The sequence below is a fragment of the Suricata suricatta genome, chromosome 2 (assembly GCF_006229205.1).
Source record: "Suricata suricatta isolate VVHF042 chromosome 2, meerkat_22Aug2017_6uvM2_HiC, whole genome shotgun sequence".
Classification (NCBI taxonomy): domain Eukaryota; kingdom Metazoa; phylum Chordata; class Mammalia; order Carnivora; family Herpestidae; genus Suricata; species Suricata suricatta.
In genome coordinates, this window is record NC_043701.1 from 134076419 (window position 1) to 134090857 (window position 14439).

At 38.1% G+C, this 14439-nt stretch overlaps 1 protein-coding gene across 5 annotated transcripts in view; it reads right to left on the bottom strand.

Moving 5' to 3' along the window:
* The window catches only part of MICU1 (mitochondrial calcium uptake 1), a 237074-nt gene that overhangs the window by 39751 nt on the left and 182884 nt on the right, over positions 1–14439 (bottom strand). The gene's annotated exons all lie outside the window — the stretch shown is intronic.

Consider the following 14439-nt stretch of genomic DNA (forward strand, 5'->3'; position numbering starts at 1 on the left):
GTCACCAAACACTTTCTTCATGGATAAGACAGAGCTGGTGTAACACCTCATACACCTTACAGAGCAGGCGCATCCTTGTGGGCATAAAAACAATGTTACAACTCCACTCCAATTCATGAGTAATATCATTGGTAATGAGTGCTCTGTGGGCCATCCATGTCCCTGGTACTCAGTGATGACTTAACAGCTAATTGTTCCCGCCCAGTACTTACTATAATCAGTAAGCAATTACAAAGCAGAGGACTCTTCCCCGAAGGCTCAAACTAGAGAAGACCATCTACCTGTCACAGACTTAGAGGAACAGCAACTAGTTATGGAGCAGATGAGATAGAAGGAATGTAGCAAACGCTGACTCTCAACTCCCCCTGCCCTTTGGGAAATCAGTGCAGTCTCCCAGGAAGCGGTGGAGGCCGCAGGCAGCAGCCCGCGGACAGGAAGCCTCGCACTGAGCGCTGGAGGCGAGGGAGTGGAAGGAGGTGCTCTCACACAGCAGCGAAAACGCCAGAAACTAGGAATTAGTGACAGATGTCTATGGAAGTCACAGACACAAACTCCTAAGTAACTTTCACGAAACTTGCGATTGTGTGCTGTTAGAAATGAATGGGAATGGAAACATGATAAATAAAACTGAGAAGATATGGCCAAAGGCAATCTTCCAGTTGCCTGAAATGTCCTCATAAAACTTTAGTTTGTCTAATCAAAAGAGAAAATCCTAAAGCACAAAATAGAAACTACAAATTGTATGCAATAAAAAATACAGACACTGAAGATGAATTCATTTTATAGAATTTATATATTATAAAATTTATAATTTTATGCTATTATATTAAATCTCAAGAAATGGAGGATTTTAAAGAAAAATACTAATTACCCTCCCCCATCCACCAAACTGAGTCAAGAAGTAGAAAATTTGTACGGACCAATTACCATAAAAAAACTGAAAAAAGCTAATTATTATAAATTTGCTCAACTGTACATTCATAAAGTCATATCAGTTCCTCAATCTGTAATATACTCACACTTAATATTGTTATATACTCAAACCTTTAAGGATTTCAAAGAAAAGTAATGCATTATCACGTTTTCCCCAAAATGTTAATCAAGTGCTAGGCCATCAATAGAGCTTGGAAAAAATGCATGGTGTGGGCTGCCTTAATTAGACATGCTTATTTATCACAAAACTACTGAAAAATCATTAAATGTATTTAAATATTCAGATGGAAAGGTTAAGCATAAAAGACTTCTAGCTAATTTTATTAATATCCGAAAAACTTAGATTCTCATTTAAAAATGGAGACAGAAAAGTTATTTCTGTGCCGGCTGCAGTGATTGGTGACACCTATAAATGCATAAAGAACAAAATGGGTAAAGAGGGGCCCAGAAACCAGGAAGCAAAACAATTTGAAGATGGTAAAAATATCCCCATAGTTTTATTGGAAGATAAGTTACCAGGAAACTTAGGATTCTTACATGGCACATAAGATTCTTATGTGGCAGAGCATAATCCTGTTCTCGTAAGAGGAGTATAGAAAGACAAAAGACATTACTACATCAGTAAGGTCATGTCAACAAGTATTCCTGAATGTTTACTAGCTATCTAGCACTGTGGTGGTCATTGTGGAGGAGTACAGGATAGAAGAAGATTCAGTTTCTGTCCTCAATATGAGATACAAAATAAGGAGGCATGTAGTCAAGAGTGAAATTCTTATTTCCTCAGTTAGCTTGGTAAGTTGTGATACATTCATATCCTCACTAGTGGGACTGTCTCAGTGAGCAGGACACAAGCACCACATTTTGGCAACAGCGACCATTTATTGAGCAGGCGCTATGGGCCAGGAACTTCACCCGTGTATTCCTTCCTCTAATCATGTCACAACACTAGAGTGGATGGACAGTATCAGTTCCGGTTTACAGATGAGTAAACCGAGGCAACAGGAAGTTCCATATGGCAGACCTGGGAGTCAAACTCAGCTCTGTATGGATCCAAAGACTGTACCTCAACATCACAGTGTTTCATCCTTCTAAGCAATGTGCATATCCATTCTGTGGGACAGCATTGTTTTGGATAAACTAATACAACCATGAGGCTTAGTCATACTGATGTGAGAAGTAAAACTATTTCCACAGAAATCGACATCATCAATGTTAAGTGAAGGCCTCTTTTTTAAATTCAACTATTAGGGGTGCCTGGGTGGCTCAGCTGGTTAAGCGTCTGACTTCGGCTCAGGTCATGACCTCACTGCTCATGGGCTCGAGGCCCCTGTCAGGCTCTGTGCTGATCGCTCAGAGCCTGGAGCCTGTCTTTGGATTCTGTCTCCACCTCTCTGCCCCTCTCCTGCTCGCACTCTGTTTCTCTCTCTCTCAAATATAAAATAAAACAAACAAAACATAAACTCAACTACTCAATCCTTCATTTCTTCTTACCCCAATAACTTCTACAGAGCTGATTAATTTTTGGATTAATTTTTGACAATATCAAAAGTTTTCAGGATTCAATTTAAGTTTGATTTATGGTTTGATTTACCATCCTGAAACAACACGGAGGACTGATAAAGTTTCTGCAAATGGGAATACTTTCTGCAATGTGTATATTAGATCTTCAATGAAAGGTGACACGAGGCAGAAGCTGGAGAAGCACAGGTGATAGGCAGGCTTCAAGAGGCAAGTGGAACAGAGCTGTGGCCCCTGCTCCCCCACGTAGGCTTTACCATTTAGGGTGCTCACTGCACCTCTCTGTGTGAGACTTCACAGCGATGGAGAAAGCCCACGCATCTGTACTGAGGAGTCTGAAGCTGCCGCCTACAAGACAGACTCAAGGACGAACTGCTTCTCGTTCACAAGGTTCACAGCAGCGGCTGCTCGTTCCAGCAAGCTGTATTCGCCCGCTCTCCACTGGGGCATAAAGCCTCACCTCTTGTGATTTTCAAAGACAATTTCCAGTAGAGATTTCCAAGGAACAATTCTAATGCTCAAATTAGACTTTTTGTTAATGTTCTTTTGAAAACTCAGACGACTTTGGGCAGAGGGTTCCTATTATTATTATTGTTATTATCGGTATGTGGTTGGAACCTGAGAGGGCCCAAGAAACTGCAAAATTCCACTCCAGGAAGTATGGCCCACTTCGCAGTTACTACCTCCTCTGTAATCTGACTGGGGCAGCACCTCTCCTCCTAGGTGTTTAGGCTCTCCTGAGGCAAGGCTGCCTTATTTCTGAGGTCTTAAACACAGTTGGAAGAGGTGGGAAACAGCAGTTCTCTTTATGTACAACACTGCTAATGGGGACTGGCTTGAACTAATGTGCTATTCATCCAACACTTACCAGCTGGGGACCTCCTCTGTGGAGGCTAGGAAGCTTCCAGGGCAGGTTCTCAAGGACCTGCACTGAGACTACATTTTCAAGAGTTACAGCTGGACATCACGTGGCTCTTGGGATGAAGGGTGTACCTGAAGTCTGTACAATCCTGTGGGTTCAACTCCCAGAGCACAGTGTGCATGTAATTTCCCAGGTCATGAGAGTGTCTTTGGGGAAAGACACTGGTTATTCCAAAATTATCACATGTAGAGAGCTCCCAATTGTGTATTTGGAAGCAATTCAAATGACTAGCTTGCATTTTACTTACTTGAACATTGATAAAGCCTCTTATGTTCCATGTCAATGATAAGAAATTCTAAGCTATTTGCTCCTACAGGACAGAATGTGTGCGTTCCAACACACCATCCACCATTTGCTTTGTTGTTCTGTCTAGGAAGGGAGCTGAACAGCCTAGCATTTTCTCTTCTGTAGCCACTGCCACTTTCCCAAAAGGATACAAGCTGTTGGCTCCCTGTTGTTCCCCAGGGGGTTGCAAAGAGGCGCCAGAGAAGAGGAGCCAAAAAACTGTCCACTAGGATTTTTCCTGGCTTTCTTTCCATATTATGCCTCTTGTTCCCACCCCTGCCCCTTGTTGAGAGAAGGAATATCTTTTTGGAAGGACAGATGGTCTATATATATATATATCTAGATAAAATGATTTAAGGAACATGGAAAGCCAGAAAGAGAAGAAAACATGTATTATGAACAAAAGGCCAAAAAAAAAAAAAAAAAGATTTTTAAAGATTATAAAACAAAAAAGAAATCAGTATCTGCAAGTGAATCTTGATTATTAAAGACTTCCAAGGTTAATATATTCCAACAAATGTAAACTTCAATCTTGTTCTCTTTCATACAATTATCTTTCAGGAGATTTTGTCCCACAGAGTAAATCCTGCCTTTATACAAATATTTCAGAATGATAATTTTCTTGATAGGCTTTTTCTAGTTTCTGAACTGCACAATGCAAGTAATACAGAGTAATCTCAAGCCACTGAGCTGAAAATATCTTATGTTTTTCAATATAACAGTATTTGTCTTTTGATTTTAAGTAATCTCTGTGCCCAATGTGGGGCTCAAGCTCATGATCCTGAGGTCAAGAGTCATGTGTTCAACTGACTGAGCCAGCCAGGCATCCCAAGTATTTGTCTTTTGAGATCTTCCCCATGCCACTGCTGCTCCTACCAGGAGTCCAAGGAACTGTCTGTTAGGTACACCAAAAGGAAAATCAGTTACTGGTAATGTGTTCTGTACCCCAACCCCACTCAGTGACCATGACATTCACACTTCACAGTTTGAATGGGAAATCTGTTCCTACAGTTGGCAGGGAACATCAGAGAGCCCCAGGTCAAATTACCTGGAGTCTGAATTTTCTTGATCATTAAATATAAGATGCGTTTTCGCTGTCAACACTAATATAGTTGTCTTCTGGCTAACTGGTAAGCTGAGGACGAAGCTCACAATTTGGAATGGAGGCAACATGCTTCAGTATCCTCACCAAGGACCAAGACAATCCTTAGAGTCTAGGACCATGAGATTACAGATTACCAAACTAAATTGCTGAAGTTTTCTACTTCAAAACTAAGGATACTTTCCATTAAGGTTTTTTTTTTTTTTTAAGTTCAGGGTGGTGAACAAATAGAATGACTAAACAACATGAGTATCAATCACATAGACCAGAAGAAGGTTTTTCAGTCTGATAGTCAAAACCAAGAAGATAACAATAATTAGCATTCAATAAATGTAGTGTTATGCCCAAGATTTCATTATCACCCCCAAAAACCAGAGACCGCCGGGGAGACTGAGTCACACATGCAAAAGCAAAGGGCTTTATTATTATGGGTTTATAAGCTCAGGCTCACAGACTTCACCAAGGCAGTGGATCCATGCTGAGAGCCCTGAACAAGGTCTGAGTAGGTTTTTTATGGGGTTTGGGAAGGGGGAGTTACAAGAAATTGTGACATAGGTACAGTGACCCAATCATAATGGTACAACAGTATTGGCAGCAACTTTAACCATACACATTGTCCAGAGCATTCGTTACTTTTGGTGGGAGCCAATCACAATATTTAGAGTACCTTTAAAATCAACCAATTACAGGGCGAGCCTAGGGTCTTGTTCGGTGACTATTGGGTTAACTCTAACATCAGGTAACAGGGTCCTATCTAAAGTTCCCATCTGCAGGCCTCACCCTTAGGAATGTGGAGAGTGGCTGCTGGCCCTCTCTGATTGGGTGTTGCGAAGGTGGTCTCTCTTGCTCTAGGCAATGTGTAACTGCCTGTTAGTTTTGGGGAACTGAAACCTAGGCCTTCTAGATCAGAGGGGAAACTTAAAGCCTGTCATGGAGTCTGTTTGGTTTAGCTTGTGTCCTTACAGTAGCAATTAATATTTTTTATCACCATGATATCACTTCCCAGAAAGCTAAAAACTTCAATTGATTATTCTGCTCTTAGTAGGTTTTAATTAAGCTCAATTACTATTTCTCACTGTTCTTTTCATAATTGCTTTTGGTTAGCCTTTGATTGCAGAATAATACTTTCACATTTGGAAAGCAGAAAAAAGAAATGCAACAAGTTTTATTTATTATTCAATACATTAGAATGATTTCAAAATTAGATTGGCTGAAGCAGAACACCACTTAACAAATCCTATATCCTGGTCATAAATGACCGGACAGAAAACTTGCATAAAGGATGAGCTTAATCAGTATGTATTGAGTGAGAACAGGCAAAACACCAGAAAATTAACTCACAACACTGTCCTATTGTTGAGAGGACTTCCTTCCTACCAGGGTTACCTTTCCATTTCTCCCTTGATATCTACCGCCACCATAGTGTTTTCCATAAGAATACTCTTGAGAATGTCATTCATTACGCTAATCAGTAACATATTTGAGGGATTACTACCTGGCAGATGCTGCCCTGGGAATTTATATAATCCTCACAACATTCTATACCGAGTGTTGCAAGGAAACACAGGTAGAGGGTATTTAAATAACTTGCCTGCACAGTTAATCTGGGGAGGAATTTCTCTCTGGCTTCCATCAGAAATTTCTCTCTGGCTTCTGATTCCCTTTTATTTTAAAGGCACCACGAATCATGTTTCCCTTTTTATCCTGGTTACTGGAAGCTCAGAGTCCCACGTGGCCCACGTCTAATGAGAACAGGAGACATTATCATTTATATGGTTCATGATAACTTACTCCTGGCTTTCTCTTAACTTCTTCCTTTCTTTTAACTTTCATTTATTAGCAAGTTTTAATTAATTTTTGTCTCACTGAATGTATTTATTAAGGCCTTTAAAAATCCTTTCCTGGGGTTGCTGGCTGGTTTGTTTGGTCAGTAGGGCATGTGACTCTTGATCTTGGAGCTGAGTTAGAGCCCACATTGGGTATAGAGATTATTTAAGTAAATAAAATCTTTAAAAAATCCTTTTTTAAACAAGGCAAGATATGATATGTAGGTTGTTTCAGTTTTTGGATTATAATGAATATCACCATTAGAATAAAATTTTCCTGCACTTATTTTTTCATTATTATTTTTGGATTGATCTCTAAAAACGGAATTATGAAATCAAACTGTATAAACCCTTTACAATGTATTAGGAAATATTTGATACATACAAAATATATACATATAAATGAGTTATGAAGCATAATAATAACGTACCAAGAACCTCCCACTTCACCTGAGAGAGGAAGACTTAGCACAACAGTTGAAGCTCATCCCCTTCCCCTGTAAGAGTTAATTACCATATGGAATTATTTTTCGATCACCTTGTTATTGTTTAGTTTAAAACACATGCTTGTGTCCCTAAACAATATATTATTTCTCCTTGCTTTTGAACTTCATTAAATGGTTTCATACTGATTGCATTCTTTCATAATTTGCTTTTTTCAGCGTTATATTTCTTTTTTGTCCCCAGTGTTAGATTTCTAAGATTCATCGATGTTGATACATTTAAGTGTGCTTCTTTCAGTTTTACGGGTATAGATTTCTATTGTTTGAACGTGCCACTATTTACTTATCAGTTTTACTATAAATGGATGTCTGAGTTATTGTCAGCTTTTTTGCTATTATGAACAATGCTGTTATGAACATTCTTCTATCAGTGTTTTTGTGAAATGGGAACGAGTTCCTAGTCTAGGGTATATATTTAGAAATAGAACTGCTGGCTTATTAAGACAATATCCAATTATTACTATATTTATTATAAAAATATTTATTTCTATATTTCTATGTTATATTTTATTTTCTATTATTTTGGTCATATATATAGGTCTCCATAGATTATATATAATATAATATATGTAATATAGTATTAATTATATATTTATTATTATAAAATATCAAAGGAATCACCAATATGTTTATCAGCTATGTATAGGAGCTCCCATTGTTTCTCATCTTTACCAGCATTTGGTATCGTCAGACTTTTAATTTTTTGCCAACCTAGTGTGTTGAAAAATGACTGGTATAAACTCTTTAAAGCTCTTGACTCACATTACCAAGTAAATTTCTAGGAAGATGTATCAATTTACATGAGTAGTATATGAGAAGACCTATTTCTCAGTACACTTGACAATATCAAGTTTGATAATAAAAGAATCATCGCTAGGGGAAAATGGTAACTTATTTTAATTAATATTTCTTTGATTACTAACTACTGAGGCTATTTTTCTAACATGTGTATTGGCCATTTCTATTTCTTCCTTTGAATTTTTTGTTTATATTTGTTGCCTATTTTTTTGTAGAAATGCTGATATTTGTCTCTTTTATTTATAAGATTAAAAATATTTGCCCTTTATTAATATAGTTTTAAGTTTGTTTTATGCATGGAAGTGTTTTTGTTTTTATTTTTAAAATTTTATTTATTTTAGGGGTGAGGGGAGAAAGAGAGAGAGAATCTGCTGTCAGTGCAGAGTTTGATGCGGGGCTCAAACTCACAAACCATTAGATCACTACCTGAACTGAAATCAACAGTTTGGCGCTTGACTGAAAGAGCCACCCAAGTGCCGCTAGAAGTTTTTTGTTTTAATGCACAGAAGTTTTAAATCTTTATTGCAGTGAGATTCATGGATCTTTTTCTTTCTGAATTGTTTTTGCTGGTTTATATCTAGCAAATCTTTCCTTGTAAGATAAGAGGCTAATTAAGTACTGACTTATAGTTTCTTCATTAAAAAAAATAATAATATTTAAATATCTCTCAATACCAACCAAAGTGATTAAATCCTCAGAACAAAAATGGAGATCATCAGCTACATTTGCATTAAAAAGGCGTCTGTTGGCTTTGTAACGCTTCTGAATGTTTGGGAATTTAGACTAACTTGTGGCCATTTAAGCCTACTAACCTCAAGTAGATTCAGTCCAGTTAACTCCCTTTTGTTCTTGTTTTTGTTTTGTTTGTTTAAAGGTACCTCTAATCAGGTATGGAACAATGGAGACAGCAGGAGAAAAAAACAAAACACAAAAACCAGCTCGATTCTAAAAAAAAGAAGGCATAAAAGAACTAGTATACTTACTTGAAAAAATTCCTTAGTTTGTTAACTCTATCATTTAAAATAGCAAACATTTATATAGCACATATTATGTGCCTGATCCTGTTAAGTGATTTCCATACATTAACGAACATGGCATTTTGAATTACACAAAATTTGTGTGGTTATTTTTCCCTTAGATAAGACTCCAATCAATATGAACAAGACTTAGATTTTGGCAAAATTAACTGCTATTTAATATCCCAATCAATCGATGAAGTTAATGTTTCCACATGGAATTATTATATATTATTAGTCTCAAGTTATTGTTTCCTTTAACGTAACTCAGCAAGCAGATCTTATTATATCCCATTTCCACTTTCAATAACCTTTTTATTCTAAATCACAGCAACAGAAAAACAATCTGTCTTGTTAATATATTCCTTTGAGGGTTGAGGCCCAGCATTACTCAGAGTTCAAGGACATTCTTTTCATATGAGATCACAAGAGTTTTGGAGACAGAATCTGACTGTTGGAAAAAAATATAAAAGCTCCAATTTTTTTTTAATGTTTTATTTATTTTTGATACAGAAGAGACAGAGCATGAGAGGGGGAGGGGCAGAGAGAGAAGGAGACACAGAATCTGAAACAGGCTCCAGGCTCTGAGCTAGCTGTCAGCAGAGCCTGACGCGGGGCTCGAACCCACGAACGTGAGATCTGACCTGAGCCGAAGTCGGAGGCTTAACCGACTGAGCCACCCAGGCGCCCCTAAAAGCTTCAATTTTAGGAGATAAGAACCAAGGACTAATTGTAGTAGGAAAGCAAAGTGTTGTTTTCTTCCACTGCATGTCAGTTTTCCTCTGACTTCATCATTTCTGTAGCTAGCTCTCTGGGATCTGCTGTCAAGGTGAAAACACAAGGTTTTCCCACACCGTTTTTGTCCTAGCACTGCTGACAGCATGTCAGCATTCATAAGAGTTAGAGATTTAGCTTATTGATTACTTGACACTTAATGACCACTATATAAGGATTAATGTGCTGGCTTTACCTAAAGGTGTGGCAAACTGTGGAAGGCAGCAGCCAGTGAGAAAAACAGTTAAAAATAATGATAATTAAGATATGTAATGTACTGTGGTGTATTCATAGTTGGTCACTTATATATCATAGTGAGAGACTGAAGAGAGAAAAATAAGTGCCGGGGCACCTGGGTGGCTCAGTCAGTTAAGTGCCCAACTTTGGCTTAGGTCATGATCTCATGGTTTGTGGGGTCGAGCCCATGTTGGGCTCTGTGCTTATAGCTCAGTGCCTAGAGCCTGATTCGGATTCTGTGTCTCCCTCTCTCTCTGCCTCTCCCCTGCTTGTGCTCTGTCTCCTTCTGCCCCTCAAAAATAATAAGTAAATATTTAAAAAAATTTTTTAAAAAGAAAAAGAAGTCTCAGTAAAATACTAGCAAACCAAATCTAGCAACATATAAAAAGGATTATACACTATGACCAAGTGGAATTTACCCCATAAGGAAAGGCAGTTTAACACCTGAAAATCAATTAATGTAATATATCAATGGAATAAAGAAAAAAGTGTATGATCAAAAAAAAAATAAAAACCAAATCAAATATTTTTTAATAGCAATCTTGGGGAGAGAGGCACAAATATCTTCATGTTACCATTTTCATCTGGGGATATGGGTAATTTCTCCCCTTTATTATACAGGAGAGGTCAGTAGGCAGTAACCACTGGCAAATGATCATTATTTCAAAGCTTGCATAACAGAGGCAAGGAGGGTATTAATTTTTAGTGGGTCCCAGCATGGTGTAAATTAGGAATCAACTCACTAAGATATGCAACATGTCCCCCAAGCTGTGATGATCATGTGCCTAATGCTTTTTCATAGCAATAAAATATAAACAAAGCAAGGAGAATCCAATCAGTTTCAGACCTTCTGTATTCCAGAGAAGGTTTTTAGCAGCTGTCCAAGGACTTGGAATTCCTCATGGCTCCAGAGAAAGACTTGTTTTATGCTGAGCATTTGGGTTTTTCTTTATGTTATTTCCCTTACCTGGAAGTTGTTCCCCTTCTTATCTAAGTACATAAACCCTGTCCTTCTTGAACTTAATGTCTCTTCATGGCCCTACTGGTTATTCCAAAATACACTCATCTTTCCTGAGTCTTCTGAGTTCCTACAGTAGGTAAGGTCTAGATCCCATAGAAAGTATGCTTTGCATTATATTACCCACCTCCCTTTTTTTTTTGAGAGGGGTAAGGGTAGAGGGAGAGGGTGACTCTTAAGCAGGCTCCACACTCAGCATGGAGCTGGATGCAGGACTCGATCCCACAACTGTGAGATCATGACCTGAGCCAAAATCAAGAGGTAGATGCTAACTGACTGAGCCACCCAGGCACTCCGTCCTTTATTTTTAAAAATGCCTATATCTCTCCCATAACATTATTCACTTTTTGAAGGAGAGGGTGCCTTGTATATTTTACTGTGTCAAACCCAGAGCTGTTCCACACAGCACGTTCTCAATGAATATTTGGTAGACTAATTAAATCTCTCCCTCATTTATAAGACTCGCCTATCAATTCTGTATTTATCATCTAATAGGAGCCTAAGACATGCTTTCCAGCCTACACTCTTGAACACCTAAGGAGAGACTGTGCCACTTCTTTAGAATTAGTAATTATCCCCAGGAAAAAAAAATCCCAAAGTTGCCCTTAGAGTTTCAAGGACATGACTAGATGTGGGCTCTGTTATGAAGCTCCATCCGCTCCCTTACCTGAGGCCAGTTACATAAGGTTGACCCTTGAACAATACAGTTTAATACAGTTTCAATACAGTTTATGGTCCCCCATACCCAGAAGTTTTTGATAAATACAGTATAATAATATAAATGTATTTTCTTTTTATGATTTTTTTTCTGAGAGAGAGAGAAAGGCAGAGGGAGAGGAAGAGAGAATCTTAAGCAGGCTTCATGCCCAAGGTGGAGTCTGATGTAGGGCTCCAGGTCATGACCATGAGATCATGACCTGAGCTGAAATCAAGAGTTAGATGCTTAACCGACTGAACCATCCAGTGCCCCCTTTTCTTTTTTTTAAAGTAGGCTCCACGCCCAATATGGTGCTTGAACTCATGACCCTGACATCAAGAGTCCCACACTTTACCAACTGAGATAGCCAGGTGCCCCTTTTCCTTATGATTTTCTTAATAACAATTTCTTTTCTCTAGCTTATTTTGTTGTAAGAGTATAGTACATAATACATACAACATACAAAATATGTGTTAATTGACTGTTTTTGTTACCAGGAAGGTTTCTGGTCAACAGTAAACTATTAGTAGTTGAGTTCTGGGGGGAGTCAAAAGTTATACTCAGATTTTTGACTACCTGGTGGTGGGGATGGGTTCCAAGGTCAACTGTATAAAATTTCAGTTTTTCTTTTAACATTTTTCTTTATTTTTGAGAGAGAGAGAGACAGGGCACAAGCGAGGGAGGGGCAGACAGAGGAAGACAGAATGTTAAGCAGGCTCTAAGCTGTCAGCACAGAGCCTGACGTGGGGCTTGAACTCACAAACCATGAGATCATAACCTGAGCTGTTGGACACTTAATGGACTGAGCCACCCAGGTTGTCCCTCAACTGTATAAAATATCTCCATAATACTCAGCTCACCTCTAACAAACTTAAAAGAAATACTAAAAACAGGAAAATCAACAAGCACACAGGAGGATGCAGACAAAACAGGCAATGCCAGACCCTGAAGGCCAAAACAATTTGTACACTGAGTCTGAAACTGCGCTGGAGTGATAGATTAGGTGAGAATGGCAGGTGCATTTATTCGTTCAAGTGAAAACCACAAAAACCCATCAGTAAAGTTTTCCTTCTTCTGCCACTTGATATTTGAAAATTACCATATCATCAGTTTAAGGTTCAAGCTAGGACAGATTTTGAAAAATATTATGGCCACTTTAATCCATTACGAAAATGAGAGTATTTTTACTGAAACACAGAGACCCACCCATCTGAATTAGAAGACTATATTCTATTGTAGTATCTATAGTTGCTGAAGATATTTGTAGGAGTCTTTTCATTCAATCTGTGTTCACTAAACTCCTAGTGTGATAGCCTCTGAGGAATGCTTTATGCGGCACTATATACTCTTCATACTGGAAGGACTGGGATAGTCCTCCTGCCTCCGGATCAGAAATCTTAATTATGTGGAGACTATAAATGAAACCAGTAACATTTCAGTAGCAGGAATTTAGGCTGTGCAGTCAGATTGACTTGAGTTTGGTGTTTCTTGGTCACATACCCTCTGTGACCTCCTGAGCAATTTATTTAACCCTTCCAAGTTTGGTTCCCTCATTTGTAAGATGAGTATAGTAAGTTACTTTCCTCTTGGGATTACTTTGAGAGTTAAGTTAGATAATGCTTAAGAAACAATCACCCTAATTTATCTTTTCTAAGATGCATTTAGTAGTTGTATTTTTTTGCATTTTAATACCTCTAAACTCAGTATGCTTTTACAATTGCTGTTGGCTAGGTAGCAACTGTCACGTTATTGTCACTGGCTGTGTGAGGACATCAGAGTGTGCAGAATGAGTGTCTGTGGCTCAAAAGAAAATCCCAGGTAACAGTGGAGTATTCCTTTAAGAAGTGCTGTGTTACTAATGCTCTTGATGGCTCAAGGACAGTGGTGTATGGAAACACACAGATTTTGAGTCAAAAAGAAATTCAGAACAGTTGGACCTTGAATATGATGAAGTTTTAGACCAATTTGCTTTGCTCATAATTCCCTTATATGTGTACAAGAATGACACATAATAAATATCTAAACTCATAGGAGCATTTTAGTAGGTATTAACCAAATGTTTTTGGTGTAAAGAAAGCATTTTTATCATGGTTTGCTTAACAGCATTTTTTTTTAACGGTCCATATTCCCACTGTTTGTGTTTTAGATTCTGTGAAATATGGTAGTACACCGCCTAGGACACACTAAGAGCACAGTAAATGTTAGCTGCTGTTTAGAATAGTATTATTAATAACAATAAATGTTAGCTACAAATAATAATTTGGGGGTCACACCTACTTCTGTTAACTTCAGCTCTGTTTATTTTTATGTATTTATTTTTTAAGTTTATTTTGAGATAGAGAGAAAACATGAGCGGGAGAAGGGCAGTGAGAGATGGAGAGATCCCAAGCTGTGGAGCTTGACTCCATGAATTGTAAGATCATGACCTGAGCAGAAATCAAGAGTCTGATGCTCAACTGACTGAGCCACCTAGGCACCCCTATGCTCTGACAGTACAGGGAAAAAAAATTGAGAAAGGAAAGTAACTGAGTAATTCTCTTAACTCTGCTTTCTATTCTTCACATGTGCATTTTGCATGTTTATGAGGAGGAAAACAGGCAGGAGTGGAAATATGCTTTAGGGCATGGAGAGTTAAATGATAAACTCTTTCTCCATAAAAACTGGACTTATGCAAAAATTTATGGATATAGGAGCCATAATAATAAATTGTAAGCCCTGTAGTGAGTACATACAGAACACAAACAAAGGCACTGAGGGATAAGAATGTACAAAATGTTTTATTCATTAACTTGAATGAATATTTACCCTTG